This window comes from Lygodium microphyllum, chromosome 10 (genome assembly GCF_053477565.2).
Source record: "Lygodium microphyllum isolate KBCC chromosome 10, Lygodium_microphyllum_v1.1.10, whole genome shotgun sequence".
In the NCBI taxonomy this organism is placed as follows: Eukaryota; Viridiplantae; Streptophyta; class Polypodiopsida; order Schizaeales; family Lygodiaceae; genus Lygodium; species Lygodium microphyllum.
Genome location: NC_141144.1, coordinates 90,001,914 through 90,022,655, shown reverse-complemented (window position 1 = coordinate 90,022,655; position 20,742 = coordinate 90,001,914).

The window sequence follows — 20,742 nt, the reverse complement described above, 5'->3', positions numbered from 1 at the left end:
TTTTTTCCCCCTCTGTAATCGCGTGTATAAGCGCATGTCATCTGTCAAAATCGCGTATATTTGCGCGGATAGTCTGTTAGATTCGCGTGTAAATTTGCAGCAAAACTGCGCAGAACGCGTGTATGGGGTCGTGTATTCGCGCGACTGACTGTCACTGTACACGCGCTTTTACACGCATGTCTCTGGCCGCGATGATACACGCGCTATTACACGGGCCTGACACTTTTTTTCCCAAGTCATTTTGTGCGGCTAGGAGCGCGGGTATGAGCCCGATCCCTTGTAGTGCATGAACTAACTAAAAGAACCACCAAAGAGGTCATGACACCACCACCTAGAATGGCCACAACAAGATCCCGTGCAACAAAGGCTCCCTCCAAGCACTTCGTCAAACTTATTTGATGCAATCATTGAAACAGAAAACCATTAAGCATGCCGACACAAAAAAAACACATGGCCCTCTTGGCCTAAAGGAATAAAATGTGAGAACCTAACTGAAATGGGCCTTTTGGCCTTATGGAATAAAACACTTTACTACCATTCAACAGTGTACTACTAAAATAAATCCTTAGTCCTAACATAACTCTACTAAGCAAAAAACTGACCACGGATTAGGGCTTCTCATGCCCTATACTAAGTGTATCAAGTTATTAGCTAATCCCCCTGAATACCATATTGGGGAATATGGGAATTTCCCATAAGTTGCACAATTGAAAAATACATCCTCAACAAAAGCATAATTAGCCAAGGAATCCACAAAGCAATTCCACTCTTGCGAGGAACTAGCTAATAGGTCACCATCTTGAAAATATGCAACATATCCAAGGCTACATGAAGATACATCCATAAGATGGGATTTCGCATACTATGGGTTCCATTTAGCTGATTGATTGCAAACTGTGAATCACCTTTAACCAATAATCGAGGAATACCACCACATCGGGCTACATGTAGCCCCATGATCCAGGCCTCATATTCTGCCATATTATTAGTAAAAGAGGGTCCTAAATAGACTCCCATCTTCATGACAATCCTATGTCGAGGATATTTAATGACCACACCAACACTTGCATATTTAGCTGGCCGTTTGGAAGCTCGGTCAAAATATAGAGTATAAACCCACACGTTGTTTTAATAGGCCACACCATATTAATCAACTCACCCATACTTATTATAATCAAATTCAAGCCGAGACAAAGGATGTACAACATGTATAATTCCTCCTTTCTCACTGAACTTGATATGAATGCTAGTTAGAATTCCTTGACAATGGTGACAATAGACCTTAATCTCCCATGTAAAAGATCCATCTTGCCACTCAATAACCTAATAACATTTACTCCATCAAATCACTTGGCCTTGGTGGTAATGTTGCTCTAGATAGAGATGCTCAAGATAGGGAATGATTCATCCCATCTGATCATCTTGGTACCTACTGCATGTTAAAGATGAATCGTGAAGGCCCTAGATAGAAGGCCTTGGATAGGCACCAAGCCCAATGTTTAAAGTGATAGAACAGAAGGTGCACTTGAAATTGAGACTTTTGTCTTAAAAGGAGATGAACAAAAGGTTTCCTTACACATAATAAGGCTTTAGTTCATTAAAATTAACTTTATTCTTAAACTCTACCTCCAAATCTGCTAAAAGGTCTGTAGAACCATTCTTTCCTAAACTTATAATCTTATATGGTCCATCCCATTTGGGTTCCGATTTATGTAGAAATAGCTCATGATGAGCATCATAATACAACACCAACTGACCTTTCACAAATTTATACTACTTAACCTGAAGTTCATGAAGGGCTTTCATTCTCTTCTTCCCTACTTCTTGATGTAATAGATCTTGCACCAAATCTCATCAAGATGTGCAAGAAAAGTAAATAATTCTTTGGTAATGCTTTTTCCTCTCCCAACAAATGATTGAGAGCGAATTCCATAGTGGACAACTCTATTTCCAATTGCAAAACGCACTCTTCCCCAAAAACTAGCTTGAATAGGGTGTGGCTTGTAGCTCCCTTAAATGCTGTGTTGCAAGCCCACATTGCCACATATAATTTCTTATCCCAATCACGCTTGCTTTCTAATATGATCCTAGATAAGATTTCGACCGCCGTCTGTTTTTTTGTACTCTCAACCTGACCATTCGCTTGAGGATTATACAGGGTAGTCTTATTGTGCTTAATCTTCAAAGCTTCAATCAAAGCTACGATAACCTTATCCAAGAAGTGTGTCGCTTGATTAGACACTATCTCCTTAGGTAGACCAAAACAACAAACAATTTACTCCATAATGAAACTGGCTATTTTCTTAGCATTATCCTTCACCATTACTCTAGCTTTTGACCAGTTTGTCAAGTAGTCCATTGTACAATTATATATCATTTTCCCATAGTTGATGAAAGGTATATTGGTCCCACAAAATTGATACCCCATTCTCAAAGGGTAAAGTAACATAATGGGGTTTAGAGATCACTTTACGATTCTCCCTTTCATCGTATCTTTGACAGACATCATAATGCTTAACATAACTAAACACATCTTGGAAAATTGATGGCGACCAATAGCTAACATGGAGAGATTTTTGGGTGGTGGTAAGCTATCCAACAAAGTAGCCCCCACATGCTAAATCATGGCACTCCTCAAGAATGAATGGTACCTCATTAGGTACTACACAATGGCGATAAGTTTTGTCTAATCCTCTCTAATACAAAGCACCTGCTATAATCAAAAAGTGAAATGCTTGTTTCTTGATCTTTCTCTTTTCAGACTTGAATAAACCTTTAGTGTCACTTCCTTCAACCAAAACTTCCTTGGGCTATTCGAAATCCACAAGACATTCCACAATACCCTATAACTTTAGTGGCTTACTCCTAATCTCATAATCCAACTCTTGCAAAGTGATTAACCACTTTGCTAAATGTGCAAGCAGCCTTAACTTGTTTAGCAACAATCTAAGGCCTTCTGCCTTTGTGAAAAATATCAGTTCTCATAGAGAATATAATGCCTAAATTTCTTCGTTATAAAGACCATTCCAATGCACAATTTCTCCATGTATGTATAATTGACTTCAAATTTTCCCAAATTTCTACTAACAAAGGCAATTGGATGATACCATTCTCTTCCCAAATTTGGGCTAAACAACAGTTGATACTATGCATTGTTGCTGTCAAAGATATATAGAAAACTTTACCTCTTCTAGGTGCTTTTAGGATTGACGCTTTCGCTACTTCCACATTCACATCCTCGAAGGATACTTGACAGGCTTCATTTCACTCAAATGAACTGCTAAAGGATAACAAGTTTATCAATGGCAATACTCTTTTACTAGTGCATTAATAAATCTCAGATAATATCTCACTAATCACAGGAAGCTATGTACCTCTTTTGGAGTCTGTGGTGGGCTCATAGTAGCTATAACCTTTATCTTTTCCAACTCATTTTTGCAATACTAGCTGAATCAACCACATGGCCGAATAACAAGCTAGGGCACTCCAAAGACACACTTCTGTGGATTAAGAGTAATGCAAAATTGTCTACAATGCTCAATTTTTTTTCCAAAATGATCATTGTCTTTCCCTTATGGTGGCTACCTCTTGATCATCAATAAAGAATTTTAACTCCTCTTGGGAGATATCCCCAAAGGTTTTATCAACTATTCATTTTCTAAGAACCAGGCACATTACGTGGACCAAAGGCCATCACATGATACACCAAAGTACCGAAGACAATGATAAACATAGATTTCAACTTATCTTCCTCTATAATAGCTATTTGATTATATTCAATAAAGAAATTTATAAATGAAGAAATTCTCCTACCCGCTAATTGATCCAAAATTTGATCAATGAATGGTAATGGATATTAATCCTTAACCATTGTCATGATGTTGTGCGACCACCATTGTAAATTTGAGAGCGGAGTTTTTCGCCAAGTATTTGATCACATTAGTCAGCATCATTAGGAATTTATTTTCCATTGTGTGTGTCTCTTTTTTTCATTTGTATCATGCACGAGCACCTGATAGGGCACAATTATGCACGAAAAAATAGGTTCATATGAGGGTTTCCATTTTCAAGACTCAAGGACTAGAGGAAAATATTGTAATGTTGATCCTTGGCTTTCGACTTTCCTCATGTGACTTGCTCTTAGGATGTTGCCAATGCAGATGATATGTCCCTTCATAAGAAAAATTGGTTCAATAGTTACCAATCCATGAAAGCTAAAAGTTATCTGCTCATATCATGGATAATTAATTGGGATATTACTACATTCCATACTTGCATTCTTTGTGAAGATGGTGGAGACTTTCTATAATGATAAAATAAGCTCAACAAAAGTATGTTGTTGCACAATAAACAATTTTTCGCATTGTTAAAAGATACATTCGATATTAACAAAGTTTATCGAGACTACACATACCTTGGAAAATGGCCTCACTTGGTATCTTTTGAGGTGTAATGCTTCTTGAATGTGATAATCCAACATTTTTGGAAATTTGGAACACAAGAGAGTGTCAAGTTCTGGGCTGCTGATTGCATTATATTTCACTAGAGGTAATGAAGCAAGATAAATTTGACATGCATGCTATCTTTAAGTCACTACCTTCCCTTAAGGGAGAGAAGGTCTTCAATACTACAATTCTTGCTAAGGATTTCCAAGAAACTACCTTGCAAGGTATTTGGGATCTACCCAATAAAGTTTTGATGTCTACTCTTAGTAGGTTGTCACCTAAAGACCTGCGGAGTGTGGCAACTACATGCAAGGTATTTGAGATCTACCCAATAAATTTTTGATGTCTACTCTTAGAAGGCTGTCACCTAAAGACTTGCGGAGTGTGGAAACTACATGCAAGAATATGGAAGAGCTTGTTGTATATGTTATACCTTGCATGAACTTGAAGATGTTTCCAAAACAACCATTGGTGGTTTGCTAGATGTTGCAATGGGAATTAAACACCTCCTTGCACTACTAACTTCACAAGTGGTTTTAGGCATGTGCAACTACAAAATGGATGAAATTGGATCGTCTATTACTTTTAATTCTACAGATGTAGAGGAAATGAGAAAGGTGATCTCTACATTTGCTCAAGAAGCTCTACAAACTTGGAGTTTTGCATATAAAGATATGCACCTTCACTTACCAAGAAAAAGAGGAGAAAACAACGAAGACAACAACAATCACAGGTGGTTGTGGATCCCAAGAACATTGACACCAAGAGCGCTGGAGAGCTGGGGAATAAAGCACCAAGTCCACCCACTAGTGAATCCATTGATGTCTCTCCTAATAGCGATGAAACCTCAGACACATCCATGTGCTCTGACAAATCAAAGCAGTCGTTACCATCAATGGCTGCTTGCAACACTCTATCCACTGACAATAGAACTCACATTGACAAATCAAGAGTGGATACAACACTGTCACGACGGGATGACGAATTCACACCAGTCACACCCAAGGAGAACCATGACGCAATAATCAAGCCTCAAGAGAAACATGGAAACCCCAAGAGCATGAGCAATCCTAGCGTTGACCAATCTTGCTCATATAGGCCTGAACCCCCAGCTATGCTAAAGCCTAGACAAACTCCTAGAACCTTGCATGAGATGGCAACCGAGCAAGCCCTCGTTGAACATAGAAGTATCGCAGAATGCTTAGATGAGTTGGATTCTAAGCTCAAGGTGTTCGCATGAGTTTACGTCCTTGCGGACGTGGGCACAATCCCCAAGGAGCAGCTTGAAGATTACTTGCCCTTTCCTTTATCTTGGGAAGAGCAAGAACACCTTGACGAGCACTATAACAGGCTCCTGCATGAACGCATGCGACTCATCTATGACAAGGAAGCCGACGATCTACACTTAAGTGTAACATTCAATGATGTGCTCTGCCAACCAAATCTCCTAGAGATAGAGCAACTAAAGCAACTAACAGAGGGCCGAAGTCAATTTGAACAGCGTTGGTGTGAAAACCGCATTGTAATGGTCGAACTAGGAGCCCAAATCATAATAGTCTTGAGGAGTGATTTGCCAAATGACAATCCCAAAGAGACCCAACCTATGTGGCACCAACTTCCCTTCGAGTGTTGACGATCCCAAAGAGACCCAACCTATGTGGCACCAACTTCCCTTCGAGTGTTGACTACCATTCGGGGTACGCACTTGGCTGAACCTAGCCAAGAAAACTCTCTATTTGATAAGGTTCTCACTGAGGAGGAGTTACATGTTTCCAGTAGACTCGGACAAGGGTCCATGCTGCTCGATGTGGCAAAATATCTATCGGTACTAAGTAAGCTGCCACGAGTGCTGGATGCGTGTGCTACGCTCCAGTACAACCCTGAGTTCTACAATTTGTTCTTATCCTCGTGAAGTGACATGGATTCATAAATATGTATATAAATAAACACTGATTTTTGTGTCAAATGTCAACACACACAAGCAATGATAGTCAAGTGCAGGGAGAAGAGTTGGGTCTGACAGGCTAAGCTCCTCAAGTCCTCCTCCCATCACGCATTTAAAAGCCGTGTGACCATCCCCACCTCCAAGTGAAGGGCATGCAACCCACATTACTGCCATAGGAAGCCTTGACCAACAACTTTGATGGTGTAGACAGGGTGTAGTCCCTTTCTATTCACCTTCTTCCCTTTTTGGTCTATCCTTTCGAGGATGTGCCCTGTCCCACTCCAAGACAACCAGTCCACACAACGTAGCATAAGCCAATATCTACTAATGGCTGGAGGCAAAACGAACATCATCATGGGGGCCATCCCTCTACAACAAACACTGCATGCCTCACCCCTCCCCTTCTTGTCATATGCCCTTGATAAACCACACTAAAATCCCTTCCATGCAAACAATATCCTGTATCAAGGCCTAGCCCTTGGTTCGCACCTTGCAAGTCCCCCTATGAGAAAAACATGGAGAGCCTAGGACAGCTGGCTTGCAAGGACGCTCTTCGCTCTACCGACAGGAACATGCGGCACGTGCCCCTCCACCGGTACGCCATGTACCCACTCTCAAGAAATATGCAAAGAAGCGAGGGCTTAAGAGACATCGACCGGGACGAAGGCCGAAGAATCCCCGGGCCAAGAGAGTCGAGACTCAAAGAAATGTGCAGTAGGTGGCAACACCAGTGGCACAAACCCTCAACGTACGCTCGGGCACCAGATGCTCAAGGGAGAAAAGGCGACTCAGGACAGGGAAGAATTTAATGAGCTGTTTAAAGACATTTTGGAAATGGTCGTGGCCCAGGACTACACCATTCATGTCCCAGTCGACATGTTTCCTGCCCAACCTCACGGGAGCCCCGCACCAGCACTGCCCCGGTCGCCTAGCCAACTGGACTCACCTCGCCTAGTACCTATCGACTAAGCCCCTATGATGTACAAGTAGCTTGACAAGTCATCATGCCATAACTTTTTATTTTTTATGAGTAATGGGGCAAGATCCCCACTTGTACATACTTCCTTCACCTACCGTTAATGTATGCAACCTTAACAAGTAAGGGGATGGGCATCATAGCATTCTAAAAAATTATGTTTTAACATGATTGCATTGGTTGGATGTACTTAATGCAAGTGAGCATATACTCTCACGAAGTGACAAGTGGATGCAGAATGACACAGGTCAATGTCTAGAAGCATTTAATATCCAAGTCACCACAAGACCACCAACCCCACAAAGAACCATTATGGAGGAAGTGATAGGAATACCAAGAAACAAAAGCCATGACGGAAACGCCACTAGATGAGAACCCAAGGACACCTCTGCAGAAAAAGCACATATTGCAACTGAGCATGCCAAAGCATAATCATCAATTACCTCCTCCTTCTTGGCCAAACTCTATGTTCGGGCAGGAGCCACACTCTCAATAAGAGCAAACGTCTCTTCATCATCCAGGATTCAATTTGCAAGATGCTCTGCCGTTGTCCATGCACAGCTCACTCCAAGTACTACTTCAATTGTTCGATCTCTTCATCTCAACAACAATTCCTCTAGCATCAAGGCTGGTGACACAATCATCTCTGTAATATCAATTCTTCATAGCCTTTGAATCCCAACATTTCTCAATCCAAATGGAAGGCTAACAGCCTCAATGTATGGCATTGATTGTAAACACTTTTCCCATTAAAAAAAGGGAAAAAAAGAAAATAAAATAAAATAAAATAAAGAAAGAAAGAAAGAAAGAAAGAAAAAGAAAAAGAACCAGAAAAAGAAAAAGAAAAAAACACACACGATCACAACACCACACCTAGGGGTTCTCAAATTAGGTACGTCCAGTGACCTTGGTCGGCTGGCTCCGTCCCTAATCCCCTAGCACTTTGTACATCCCCCACAATTGTTCAGGGCACATCAAGGGCAGGACATACCTAGGGAGCTCGCCTCGCCTATGGTTAGACCTGTCACCTTGAACCACTTGCCATTTCTTTTGCACTCCATCTCAATGCCATTACAATCAACACTGGTAAGCAAGGCATGAAAGACACTGGAAAAGTACACTATACTTTTCAAGCACTACAAGTAGTCACTAGCTACCAAGAGCTAGACATCAAGGAGCTCAATTATGCTACATGGCCTTGACAAGACCATAATGATGTCTCAAGCAATCTTCAAGTGTACTCCCCGTCTTCATCGACAAAATTTTCCATCAACTTAGCCCCTTGCTTCACTGACCCATTGCTAAGTAATATCTAAGTATGCACAAGCACTCACCTAATACCTGCACCGAAGTATATACACAGTTTGGGTCCTCAAGTGCAGGACAATACTCTCGGCTTGCTTAGAGTTCGACCTGTCTCCTAAACTAATTGCACTATGTCTTGTGCACAATAGAGAAGACTGGCACTACCCTTAGGAAAAGACCACATGAGAGGTTTTCAATTGCAGGTGTTGAAGACTCCAACGAAAGTGTCGTTCGCTCTTCATCAACACCCAACTCTGAATGCCTATCCCTTACCGTCTGACAAGCCCGCAAATAATCGTCATGTGCAGAATCCCCAACAAACCAACACTTTTTGCTGGCCATCAATGCAATCCCCAACACAGAATAGCCCTACCGCCAACTCCAACAACCTTCCACCAGCCACCTTGGCCACCAACAATCCCCCAGGACCTTCTTCCACACCATCACCAAAACTCCTCCATGGAAACCACAGGTATCCTTGTCACCCACGTCTTCGATGCATGCTACAGCCTGCTACCTGCGACGGTGAGTGCCATGGGACTGGCACTCGTCTAGGAGGGGGGTAATGTTAACCCTCAAACGAACGAAGGTGGAAAATCTAAAAAATCTAAAGCAAAAGAAAAAGACAAAGGCCAAGGCAAAGGTCAAGGCAAAGAGAAATGGAAGACAAAGATGCACAAGGAGAAGAGTCCTAAATAAGGGAGAAAGGCGCATAAGGAAAAGCGCCAGTCAAAGCTTTTGTAAAAGAGCATAAGCGCATCATGGTTTAATTCAAGGAGTACCGGGCTCTCACCCGTGCAATTTGTAAATGTAGACGGGCGGTGGAAAGGAAGCTAGGAAGATAGAAGGACAATGGGAAAAAGGGCCTAGGCTATAGTCGGCCATGTAAAAAAGGGGAAAAGGGGATGACCGCCCAAAAGGGATTTAGGATTTTGTATATAAAGTTGAAAAGTGAATGAGAAGCTCATTCTTGTGTGTGGCCAAAAGTAGCTCTCCTCTTCTTCTTCTTCTTCTTCTTCTTCTTCTTGCTTGCTTGCTTGAGCTTGTGCTTGAGAGAGGGAGTGTGAGAGTGTGAGGGAGTGAGTGTGTGAGGGTGAGGGACCGGGGAGGAGAAGCTCTCCATCTTCTTCTCTCTTCTTCTCTTCTCTTCTCTTCTCTTGTCTTGCTCACGGCAATGGAGCTTGGAGCGTGGAGCTTGGGGATGGAGCTTTCCTGAAGCTTGCACTTGGATCATGGAGCTACCGGAGTGCGCGAGAGAGGAGGTAACTCGAATGGCACAGAGGTAAGCTCACTACACCCGTAGATATGGATGGCGCGTTGGTTATGTGAGAGGTAGCCATTAGTGCTCGACTTGGAACGCTTGAAACAATAAGCGGTCCGTGGGTCTTGGTGGTTGAGTGAAAGCTCTCACATAGATCAATAGAGAAGTCGGATGATGATGCATTCCATACATTTTCATACTATGTCCTCATAACATCACGACATCCACCCCCTCTGAACATGCGCATCCTCCAGTATGCACCACAAAATAGTCATCCTGGATGAAGGACCAGAACATTATTTTCCAAAGTAACTCCTGCACAGACAAAGCACCTCCAGGATTAAAAAAATCCAATGCTCTTCCATCCAACATAGGAACATCTCACCATCCAAACTCGCCCCTCCTGGATCATAAGGTTTTATCAATGTATTCAAGCCATATATCTTCACTTTTGAAGACCCTCTGGATACCATAAACATACTCACAATGTGCCCATCTTCATAGACATAACAACACCCTTGCTCCTTCTGAATCCATTGCTTTGGAAGCAATCCATGTTGATACTTTACTTGATTTTTCATATCCAAGATCTTTAGAACATCATCCATATCCAAGTCATCCATAGCATCATGAGTATCCAGAAATAAGGTATCCACTGTACTGTGTAAGAGCCATAGGCATGGTTCCTTTAAGCATAGTCTCCTTGGCATCCCCTGGCTTTGATACTTCCTTTTCCAAAGCATCTTTTTCTATGTTACCTGTAACACATAAAGCATCAAGAACTGACTGCTCAATAGTAAACAATGATTCTGCCTCTTGCACATCAAGAAAAGTATTCATAATTTCTTGTGCATCCTCATCATCCCTTACCACGACATCCTCCAATGCATTTGTCCAATCATCTAGTGCATCCTTCTCATCTTGTTGACTACCCTACTCCAAATATTGTGGAACCTCTTGAGCACAAGCCTCATCCATAGCAACAGTATTAAATTCATCACCTGCATTAGAAATCAAGTGAGTCTCACATGAACCACACATGGATCCCTTTGCCTCTTCATAAAATACCTCAATGTTGCCAACATGCTCTTGTCATATGCATGCAAACAAGTAGCCAGAGAGTCAGATGTTTCTTGCATAGTCCTTTGGTCTAACACTTCTGTCTCTTCCTTGTGGTTCTCTATATCTTCAGTAGTCTCTTGTAAACGTGTCATAGAATCACAAGTTGCATTCACTTTCACTTCTGGAGCAAATAATTCAACCACCAACTTTGAATAGACAACCTCGACTATAGCTTCATTAGAAGCCTTCCACAGGGTAACATCTTCTTGCAAACACTCATCAACCAGAGCCTCAAGTAAGGAATGTGCCTCCTGCACATGGTCATTCACCTGTAAAGAAGTATCACTGGATAAACTCCCAGTATTATCTACATCAACAGAAACTACAGTAGGCAAGACAACTCCATCACTGCTATCATGCACATGTGTATCAACACTGTCAGACTCAAGGAATTCTTCTTTCAAGGCATCCTTGAACCCTTTCCAAGTTGCACCATGCCTTTGTTGTATTACCTCAATTCGGTCCTTAAGATTTTGCTGCACCAGCTAGAGAAAATAGACAACCCTTTGTACCTCAGGCACATCGCGCCTTTGCATCGCTATGTCAAAATAGTTGAGATATATTGCTGCATATGACCCATCAAAGAAACCCAATTCTTGTGTCATCCAATGAAAATAATCCCTGATCAAATCCTCTTTTTCAGTCTTCACCTCTTCCAACATGCTTTGTCCTTGCTCTTCCATCTGCTTCTGTTGCTCATACAACTGTCTACATGTGTCCAATAAAAAAATTTTGAAACCAATATTTGCATCTCCAAATTCAATTATCTAAGAACACCTGTCAATATATTGCTTCAAATCCGCCATAGAACTCACAGCGGGAACTATGCCTCGTGATAAGTCACCCATGTCTACCCGCCTTCCGTCGACTTTCACATCGGGTTCACCAATGTCGGAGGGGTTTTTGTCGAAAGGTCGAATCCACCGGGGATCAGAAGTAGAAGGAAGTAGAGATAGGAGATGGAAGAGAAGATAGAGAATACCCAAGTGGTAAACATGAAAAAAACAAATCACAATGAATTGAAAAAATATGTATTGAAAGAACCTGGAATCTTTGCTCTACTCAGAAGCAATCTCCAGGCATTAGTTCTCCTAGAGCTCCTTCGTAGACCCAAAACGTAGATAAGAAAAATCAGCCGAAACCCAAATCTGATGGCTCCGTTAGCTCCGAAAGGGGAGTAAAACCTTAGGACACTTGCTCACGGATCTCCCAGATCACTTCTTCTTCTTCTTTCAGTTCAATCTGCAGTTTTTAGTCTATTTACCGCGATTGCATCGTGCGCGATTTCATCAATCTGTCCTTCTTGTGAAAATTCCCTAACTGGCTGAAAAAGCAACTAGCTTTTTTTGCATGCCATCCTAATCTAGAAGCTTTTTCTAACTTTTTTGGATTTTTACATTAAATAATATAAAAATAGACTAAAATTATCCAAAAATCTAGTATTTTCGAATAATTCATGCAACTCGCACTAGTACTAATGGCTCAGATCACATTGACTCTCTAGATCAATAGAGAAGTCGGATGATGATGCATTCCATACATTTTCACACTATGTCCTCATAACATCACGACAACAGGTGATTGCAAGGTCCTCTCCACACGACAAGTTAATCCTTGTAGAGCACTTGAAAGAACAACACAAAGTGGTTTCTGCTCACTGGTGATGGAACCAATGATGCACCAGCCCAGCACAAAGAAAATATTGGGATTGCAGTGGGCATTTTTGGGACTGCAGCCCACTTCCTTTTGTGAATGCTATTCAACAGCAATGACAAAATCATTGATGACAATCAAAGTAAAAAATAAAGAATGATTTTAAAAAAAAAAAATTAGAAGCCTCAAACAAAAGTGAAGAACAATATTATCAAGACGGATTCAACATCATCATTGATGATTAAAAACGATGGTTTTTAGCTTTTTCAAAGTAGCAGATGGCTATAAAGAAGAAGGAGAATATCGAGGTAGGATGGAAGATGGTGACAAAGGAGAAGACGAGAGAAGCATGACAAAGGGAAGCACGGAGGGAAGCCATTAGCTACTAGTGATAAAGGTTACTACCGATAAAGCTGCGTGTATGGCAAAACGAGACCAACATGGCTTAATGACACAAGGTCCCTGTGATTGCAAATTGGTCTAAAAAAGTGAAGATTATGATTTCAATCATTGATTCAGCATGGGGGTGAGCTTCTCCTTAGCACACTAATGCAAGAGCTTGTGGAGTTCAAACCACAATGCAGATACAAATTGATGACGTTTTAGCACAACACAACTACCAATATGTAGAATTGCAAGAAATTTATCATGCAGGAAATCGTTCTTGCCCTCTCTTCCCAGCACACTGGAATAGATTTTTCTTTATCTGCAAATCCTTAACACTCATTACAATGAGGAAATTTGATGTTGCTATAGCTATTACAACAACGTTTGAGGTTGCAACTTCAGCTGTAGCAACTTATAGTGTTTGAGGTTGTAACGTGTCCAGTAGAATCATCCAGGACACGACTTAGCAGTCCATCGAAAAGGATGTCTAGAAAGCTCCGCCCGGCATTCCCATGGAATGTTACGGGATTTGCAATCTAGGTCTTCCCGCGTCTGCCACGTAGCGGAAGTATCCTGGCCATTCCCACTTAGGATCGACCTGAATTAGGGTTTTCCTGATTTGGTCATTAGCTAACAGCAACTAGCGTCAGACCCGAACGAACTACTTTACGCAGAAACGCCAGGTCCGAAGCGGATTCACGCTGCACTTGGTTCAAGGAGAATGGGAAACGAGAGGGATGCAAGGCTCAACCTCTCTGCCATAAGGCATAGTCCCATTCCGTTCCCCTAAAATAGCGTAAATCGGGTAAGACATAACTCTAGGTCATCGCTCTCGTTATTTGTTTTGATGATGATGATCATCCCACTGTTCTTCGAGATTTTTGAGAAAAGTTCCCGGCTAACCGGGACCACCCAACCGTAGGACGGACCCATGGCCCATCCTCCACACTTTCCTTGGTTTGTTTTAGTTATGTAATTATCTAACACATTAATTTGACATATAACAATCAGCTTCTTTAATTACTCTTGTTAAGCACTGGTTTCTTCACGTAATCTTATCATGTGACATAGAAAAACAATATCAAACAAATTCTTTATTATCATTTCATCATTTTATCTTTGAAATACAAGGAGTTCCGCCTGTAGGCTTGTCCATAATCCACCCGAAGGCTATCTAGTGATCCTCAGGGATCACTATTCCAAGCTTCCACCCGTAGACTAGTATGCGGGCCTCGAGATCCAATCCCGAGTCACGTTAGCCTCTTGTGCAGGTCCCGGAAGGCGAGGGATTTACAGCCAGAGCCCCCCTGGCACCCAAGCATCCTCCTGCTCCAAGTAGAGCTCAACGGAAAGACCTCTCGCGGCGGGTTCGGTCCACGTTCCCGGCGCGGTCAACAACCCCCTTGGTTAGGGTCAGGCAGGCAGTCGGGGGTAACTGAAGCTGCCTCTCCCTTCAGGCCTTCAACCTGAAGCATTAGATATCTTTTCATCCTTTAGTTCTTTGAGCAAACAATGCAAACAGTGCTTTCTAAACTGTTACAAGCACAATCAATTCCAGTGGTCGTTTATTTGGCCAACTGTTAAGGAGTGAATCCTTCTCTCCGAATGCCTCCAGCATATTCGATCCGGGATCAATTGCTACTTGGCAAGATCCCCAAGGGTTTGTTTGTTCACCCTTTTGTCCTTGGGTTAGGGCCATACCCTGTTAACCCAACTTAACCAATACCTTAGGTTTTATTAACAGTAAATCCTGGCGACCATGTCGCTCCAATTTATTGATTGATCATTTGCTTCCAAGCAAATACCTAACTTCCCTTTACTTGGCAATTTTTTTTTCCCAAGAAAGGTGATATAACAGGATGACTACTCATCCTCTTGCAAGTTAAACTTGCGTAAGAACTTGCCAACCTCATTCCAAGAAATGGCAAAACTCTCTTGTGAACAAACCACAAGTCTATGCGACGTTGCAACTTATTGCACAAGTGTCACATCTATTCCATGGGATCATTTCACCCATTGAATGGCATTTTCTGGTCACGGAATTATCTCCAGACGAGAAGCAGGGTTTAGGGTGTCTTCTTACCCAACCCATTCCTAATTACACTAGGCCGACAATGCTCGGTCCTAGGGATTCCAACTCAATCCGAGTTTCATCATTTGAACGAGTGATCCTTAGGGTAGAAACCTTAGATCGTTTTATGCATGAGCGTCCAATTGTCCCTACATTCCGTGAACGTGGGTAGGACCTTTGGTTCAAGGGTTCGTCTTGGTAACAAGTGCGTGAAACTAGGTCAAGTCCTTAACGTGCTAAACACTAGTTAGCACTTGGGTTATTTATCGTATTGGTTGAGCCATCCTATGCGAATCCCTTGCGGGTTAGGCGATTTAGATAATTCGATCTACTTGTCTTACGACAAGGACGAACCATCCCTAGAGATGTTAACTTGATCTTAAAGGAGAAAGCTAGTTGTAACATCTCACAATTCACGTAAACACGCAATTCATTGCTTCTACGTACCCCTAAATTCGCAATAACCCTAACTTTTCTTGTTAAGATCAAAACACATGTTAAATTGCGGTATAACTTCCATTGATCCTACTAGGAATTGCATTCAAGAATCATGCCCACAATTCTTTTTCTAAGCTTTTATGATTTCATGCTTCAATAAACCATGCAACCTTTCCCTAAATACAACTCTTGATGAATGAAATTTTTCATATGACAAATGTGCAACATGCACTCCTTTCCTGACTACAACGTAGTGAAATTCATGCCAAAAAAAAAATTCTAGAATTGACCTATTCCAATTTACAATCACATGCCACACGCAAATTCCTAGAATCATTTCCGCGCTCTTCTATTTCCTACGGGGTTAAGGACTTTCCCTAATGAATCATTCAATGAAGATTTGTCTAAAAATGTGACGTGCAATTAATCTTTCCATGCCTAGTCAAAGGTGCACTTTAATAATCTCAACCTTATAATGATAGGCAATAGGTGTTCTAGGCCGTCACTTTGACATGCACGACAAGGCAACATACTATTAAGGACATTAAATGGATAGACAATTTCTTTATATGGAAAATACCAATGACCAAATTTCATGTCATGAACTAATTCTAATCATTGTTTGAATAGTCGATTTATTTCCAGTTGCATTTAACTTGACTAGGTGATTTTAAGCATGCATAGGTGCTTCCTAATCCATGAAGTTATCATGATTAATGCAATGCTTTTGCATGGAATCAAAATTAGTAAAAACCTGGACTTGTGGACTCGGTGAGATCCATACGCAGAGATTCCCTTGGAAGTACAGATCATTGACAGAAGTACCGGCTTACGAAATTTGGCTTATGGAAGGCCTTAGGGTTTTTGGCTTGGGCCTTCTTTATTTCGAAAAAGAGGGGGTTCGCGAAAGGGTTCTTGTGAACGGGCCTTGAGGAAATGGAGGCTTGAGAGTTCTTCTCCTTCCCTAAAATCCTAGGGCTAGCCTTGTGCATGATTGGTGGGAAGGGCTTGTGGAAAGCCATGGAAAAGGGGGTTTTAAATGGACCACGGGAAGGTGCTTAAATCCCGGGGGGTGGGGTTATAAAAACCCGCTTGGGAAGGCAATAGGAAGGGGGCTTTCTAAGGAACCCGGGTTAGAATGGACTTTAATGGAACTTGCAATAGAAAAGAGGCTTAGGGAGGTCCCCCCCCCTTAGAATCTTCCAAGAAGCTTCTTGGAAGCTTCTATGGCTGTAAGAAGCCACGTGGAGGGAGAGGAAGCCATCGATTTGGTGACTGGGGACATCCTCGGCTTCAGACGGCGGCAAATGGAGATGCTGGCGGCGCACTCAGCTTCAGGCGGCGACAGCTAGTGTACTTCTCACCTCCCTCCTAACGCAGAGCTTCCCTCCACTATTCCTCCTCTCTAGTAGCCTTTCGACTACTCAGCTGATCACCTCCCTCACAACCAGCAGCGTTACGCTCCTCCATGACTCCTCTTTACTCCCTCTCTCTCCATGATAGCATCACGGCACATTGGCCATCATCTCTCTCCTTTCTGTCCATCTTCACCCTCTCTCACGGCCAGCAGAGTGGCGCGGCTCTCCACGGTAGCGTTATCCCCCCCTCTCCCTTACGCCCATGGCATAGGGCTTTTATAGGTGAGGGGAGGGGGATTCCCCCCCCACTCTCGTGGCATCACGCATGCCCTCGGCCCCCCCTGCGAGCTCCAGCAAAAAGGAGCTTAATAGCTCTTGCTATTCCCTTCTCCTCCAGCACGACAGTCGGTTGGAGGAGAGAGGGATAATTAATAAAAAAATTTGCCTTTATTCAATTAATGACCTCCTATTAAGTAGAGGTTCATGCGAACAATGCGTACTTGGTAATTGGGAATGTTACAGAGGTCAAGGCTTAGATGTTGCAATCATCCTATCTTGAAAACGATAGTATTCTAGTCATGAGTGATACCATGTTGATAATTTATCACTTCCTGGTGCCTTTTCATGAGAACAAAGATGCCATTCTAAAGAAAAAAAGTTTTATACATGGACCACATGACACAACAGTCCTCAACATGCATGTTTATGGGAGAAGGAAGACTAGTTGTTCATGTGCCATTGCAAGGTGGTGCCAATGTCAGCTTTATCTCTAAAGATGATGACCTGAAGTAATGTTGAGAGGCATGCTAAGTGGAAGAGGCCTTTCTCAACCTTTGAACCTTAAAAATTTAGGAAATCTATGTATGAGAATATATCGAGAAGATTGAAATCTTAGTATTCCCACTTCTCCTTATCATGCCGACACATGAAATCAATCGAATGACAATCCTAACCATTCTTTCACTCCATGTATTTATCTTGACTTGAATACTCTTCTTAATCCTTTTTGTCCCATCTTGCTAAGCGTCCTTATGATGAGTGACTTCCATAAACCATCGCGCAAACCTTGTGCAACATTTGGTGAACCCAGCATGAAAGCGTCGCTTCTCATCATTGAGATGGGAGACTATTTGAATAATCCACTCACTTTATCGATTTCTTCTTCCTTTTCCATTGATGGGATGAAGACTTTATTGCAAAACTTTTCTTCGATCATTATGATGTAGAATCAGTAGATGCAATTATCTACGCAGTAGCAATAGTAGTTACATCAACAACAATTGGATCAACAATGAATGTTGAATCAAGAACAAGAACATATGCATGGTGCAAGCGAGGTGATTAAGGCTGTGGTTAGTGAGTAAAAATTGTTTGATGGCCAGAATGTTTCAACATATCTTAAAGCCTTTGAAATCCAAATGCACTTCTTCAGAGTTCCATCCAATTGGAGCAACTCTATCCTATAGCTTGTCACACCTGCTTTGCGGTTTAGAGTGACTGATTTGTTTATGCAAGACTCAAACTGGAAAATTTTCAAGAAATCGCTCAAAGATGAATATTTTCTGAAGGATTATGGTATTGCTACGTGGAAGACATTCAGAGAGTGGTTCTATCAGCCCAACAAAGGACTTAATGTTTCCGAATTGTTGCAGGAGTTCGAAGAGCGATACAACTAGTTGGATGCATTAGAGCAAAGAGCTCTAAGCTCGGAGAAAGTGGAATTATTCTTGCAAGCAACTGATTCTACACTTTAAGAGGAGTTGGGAGAGCTTCTTGAAGACCGTACGCAGTCTATGGGATTGAACACTGATTGGTAGGATGTTGTCGATGCAGTTTCTACATTGACAAAGAGACGCAGATGGAAGGCTCGCTTGCAGAATGGAATGCAATCACCATCAACTATGTCTTCACCTTCCTCGACTTCTCCTACTTCTCTAGTTGTTCCATCAACTTCTTCTCCTATTTCTCATCATGTGTCTATTCCTACTACGGTTGCCAGACTATCTGCAAAATTGACTGTTGAAGATATGGTGCAAGAAATTTCAAAGAACTTGAAAGATCTTCAAATTAAGATGAAAAAAAGGGAGCAGTAGCCACTTAGCCCAACTCTAATTTCTGCCCCAACTTCTTCTACTCCTACAAATTCTTCATGAAATGATAGTGTTCGCCGTTGCTGTAACGTGTCCACTAGAATCATCCCGGACACGTCTTAGCAGTCCATCGGGAAGGATGTCTAGAAAGCTCCGCCCGGTACTCCCATGGAATGTTACGGGACTTGCGATCTAGGTCTTCCCGCGTCTGCCACGTAGCGGAAGTATCCTGGCCGTTCCCACTTAGGATCGACCTGAATTTGGGTTTTCCTGTTTGGTCATTAGCTAGCAACAACTAGCGTCAGACCCGAGCGAACTACTTTACGCAGAAACGCCAGATCCGAAGCGGATTCACACTGCACTTGGTTCAAGGAGAATGGGAAACGAGAGGGATGCAAGGCTTGACCTCTCTGCCACAAGGCATAGTCCCATTCCGTTCCCCTAAAATAGCGCGAATCGGGTAATAGTTAATTCTAAGTCATCGTTCTTGTTACTTGTTTCGGTGATGACGATCATCCTCTGTTCGTTGAAGACTTTGAGAAAAGTTCCCGGCTAACCGGGACCACCCATCCATAGGATGGACCCATGGTCCATCCTCCGCACTTTCCTCGGTTTGTTTTAGTTATGTAATTACCTACCACATTAGTTTGACATATACAAACAGCTTCTTTGATTAACCCTGTTATGCACTGGTTCCTTCACGTAATCTTATCACAGGACATAAAGAAAACAATGTCAAACAACTTCCTTATTATCATTTTATCCTTTTATATTTGAAATACAAGGAGTTCCCGCCCGTAGGCGTATTCATAATTCGCCCGAAGGCTATCCAGTAATCCACCAGGGATCACTAATCCAAGTTTCCGCCCGTAGACTAGTATGCGGGCCTCGAGATCCAATCCCGAGTCACGTTAGTCTCTTGTGTAGGGCCCGGAAGGCGAGGGATTTACGGCCAGAGCCCCCCCTGGCACCCAAGCGTCCTCGTGCTCCAAGCAGAACTCAACGGAGAGACCTCTCACGGCGGGTTCGGTCCACGTTCCCGGCGCGGTTAACAACCCCCTTGGTTAGGGTCAGGCAGGCAGTCGGGGGTAACTGAAGCTGCCTCTCCCTTCAGGCTTCAACCTGAAGTTTTAGATATCTTTTCATCCTTTAGTTCCTTGAGCAAACAATGCAAACAGTGCTTTCTAAACTATTACAAGCACAATCAATTCCAGTGGTCATTTTATTTGGCCAACTGTTAAAAAGTGAATCATTCTCTCCGAATGCATCCAGCATTCGACCTGGGATCAAATTGCGACTTGGCAAGATCCCCAAGGGTTTGTTTGTTCACCCTTTTATCCTTGGGTTAGGGCCATACCCTGTTAACCCAACTTAATCAATACCTTAGGTAATAGTAAATCCTGGCGACCATGTCGCTTCAATTTATTGATTGGTCATTTGCTTTTCAGGCAAATACCTAACTCTCCTTTTTCTTGGCAATTATTCTCCAAGAAAGGATGATTACTCATCCTCTTGTAAGTTAAATTCTTTCAATAACTTGCCAACCCCATTTCGAGAAATGACAAAACTCTCTTGTGGACAAATCTCAAGTCTATACGATGTTGCAACTTTTGCACATGTGTTGCATCTATTCCACGGGATCATTCCATCCATTGAATGGCGTTTTCCGGTCACGGAATTACCTCCAGCCG